Source organism: Gadus macrocephalus, chromosome 12 (genome assembly GCF_031168955.1).
Source record: "Gadus macrocephalus chromosome 12, ASM3116895v1".
Taxonomy (NCBI): domain Eukaryota; kingdom Metazoa; phylum Chordata; class Actinopteri; order Gadiformes; family Gadidae; genus Gadus; species Gadus macrocephalus.
Genome location: NC_082393.1, coordinates 24,483,887 through 24,486,833, shown reverse-complemented (window position 1 = coordinate 24,486,833; position 2,947 = coordinate 24,483,887). Strand labels below are relative to the sequence as shown.

Genomic DNA, 2,947 nt, shown 5'->3' with positions numbered 1-2,947 from the left:
GACTACCCATGTCTCCTTTTGTTTGTTGTGTGCATGAGGGCATCCATATGGCGAGAAGTCGAGAACATAAATAAACACAAAATAAATAGCATAAATAATACACATAAACATACACAAACACACACACCACCACATACTTGTAATTGTGTTTCGAAAAAAAACAGCTGTCTCGCACTGGAGTGAGCATCACTGATGCCGTCTACATCGGCCTGAAAAATAGATGAAAGTGCTTATCTTACATGGCAGCCTGTGTGTACTTTACTGTACACACTGTGTGTCGTTGTTGTTGATAATGGATGGAGCTCTCCATCACAGATCCCCTCCCGGCCGCCGCGCACGCACTTGAGTCACACACGACAGCAGAAGTGTTCATTAGCCTCATGCGATGTGACAGGCGAGCCTGCAGCAAGATAGCTGCGCTAATTAAATAAATGTCGGATATCCCTATTAGCCAGGGGCGGGGGGGGGGGGGGGGGGGTTCTGCAGCACTGGTAATCCTATGTGTGTGTGTGTGTGTGTGTGTGTGTGGTAATGGTTGTGTGTGTGTGTGTGTGTGTGTGTGTGTGTGTGTGTGTGTGTGTGTGTGTGTGTGTGTGTGTGTGTGTGTGTGGCAACGCGTGTGTGTGTGTGTGTGTGTGTGTGGTGTGTGTGGTGTGTGTGTGTGTGTGTGTGTGTGTGTGTGTGTGTGCGCGGGTGAAAGCAGATGCGTAGGCATTACAGGAAAATGCAATTGTGAATCCTGCATCATTATTACAACTCTCTGGCCTGGAACCTTGGAGGGGACTGATTACTGCCAGTCTCGTGTATCTGATGACATCCCTCTTAACCCCTCACTGGCTAACACACAGGGCACCGCAGTGAGAATAGTGAGGTGAAAGAGATGGCGAGAGAAGGCCAGCTTAAATTCAAATTGACCTTGGTAAATGTGACCTACAGTAAATAATACGATGAATTAAATGCAGTATGTAAGAGGAGTTTGAAGTTATATAAGTGGTCCGGCTTAAAGAAAAGAGTCCAAGCTGACCTCTAAAACCCTGACAATCAATCGCCAACTTTGGAGACATGACAATGTGTATTTCCATTGGCGTCCGACTTAAGGTCTTACAAACGTCCACAGCTGCCTGCGTCTGTGGGCTTTAAGAATGATTTTTATTTATGATTCACAGAGCGATACAATGTGGTTCCATAACAACATTTGCACTGACGCACACTTCAATGTTTCTAAGTTGTGGTCTGATAGATGAGTGCTCTGAGGGATGGAGATGGAAAGCGGCCTGATTGAGACGCAAATGGCAATCAAACATGGGCCTGAGTTTCAGGCCATGTCTATATGGTTTCCACTTCTATTTCAATTATGTTATTCTATCAATTCAAAATTATGTGCAGCATTGCTAACTTTTTATTGACCTGTTTGATTGACTTCCACTGTTTGTCCATTTTGTTGTTTGTCAACTGTACCGTCTGTTGACTGTAATCATGAGCCTACAGGACACCTGAATTTTCCCCAAGGGAATGAATAAGGTATCTATCTATTTATCTACTCTGTTTACAAACGTTTCTGCCTTCACAAAAAATAGCCAAGTTGGAGGGCTCAAATGGTCCATGTATGTCTACGGATATGATCCCTTTACACTATGATGGGAAAGACTCCAAGAGGCAAGACTCCCGAGACATATAAAACCGAGCAGTTCTACTTTAAGATACTGCAGTGTGGCGACTCTCTGGATGTAATCAATAATGTAATAAATATCGAGCATAAAATAATGATGACTTACGCACACTACAGCCAGATAAGGACAATTTATTTTTGTCTCTGTGTTCTTTCTTTGGAACCTCACTGTCTCCTGTCCTATGCCCTTGACTCTGTTGTCTATTTTGGGCAGGAAACAGCACTCATTGTTAATGGCAGGTGGATTCTAATTAAAAGTGCCTTCAATTGTGCTCTTGGTTTCATTTGTTAATGTACTTTAAGACTACATGTAAGCATCCTCCAGTGAGGTGGCCCTACCTCCTTGTTAGCTACCTGGCTCCGTAATCACTAGGTCGGGTTGGATTAAAGTGTCTCCTCGGTGATTCAACAGCAAAGGTCACAACGTCGAGAGCTGACAGGTATTTGAAACCTCTAACTGGCTCTTTGAAAACGATAAGAGGCTTTGTTGAGCACAAGCCCAGAAACACACAAATGCACTAGGATGCAGACCGTACGCTCACGCACCCTTGCAATGCACGGAAACATGCACGCAAACATGCACCCGCACACACACACACTCACAGACACGCAAGCACACACACACACCTGCACACGCATGCACAAACGCAAGCACACACACACACAAACACACACACACACACACACAAACCTATGGGGCACATAAGCGTGTGTGCAAAGAGTGTGTGCTAAGAGGCAAAGCATATCACTTTCCTCTCTCTCTCTCTCTGTGGTGGGGTGGCGGGCCCAGATAATGTCGACCGGCAGCGGTTCCGACTGGATGTTCGGCCCCTCGAACAGAGCAGACAGAGCAGCCTCTGCAGCCTGCGGTCAGGGGGCAGCCTGGGTGGCTCTCCGGTGTCACCGGGGTGGGATCCTTTAACGCTGGCTCTCCGCTTTAGAGAACGTCCGTAGAGACGAGAGGCAGCCGGCCACAGCCCATCCCTGAGCAAGGGTTCGACGGCATCCAGCCACTCGATACTACGACACACCGTGTAACACACAGTGAGGGAGGGGACGGAGGGATGCAGGGAGGAGAGGACGACCGGAGGGAACGCAGGGAGGGAACGAAGAGAGTTCCATCCGGGTAGAAGGGTTTCATTACAGGGTTCGATTCCGGCCCGTGGACTTTTTGCTGCATGTCCTCAACTCTTTCTCCCATACCTTCCTATCTCACTCCCTAAAGACTCACTGAACCAAAAACAAAATAAGTGTTTCATTAAACGTAAAGGGGGGGGG

The 2,947-nt window shown here is 47.1% G+C and overlaps 1 protein-coding gene across 1 annotated transcript in view; it reads right to left on the bottom strand.

Annotated features, from left to right (window-relative positions):
* The window catches only part of LOC132468568 (potassium/sodium hyperpolarization-activated cyclic nucleotide-gated channel 1-like), a 24,248-nt gene that overhangs the window by 10,340 nt on the left and 10,961 nt on the right, over positions 1-2,947 (bottom strand).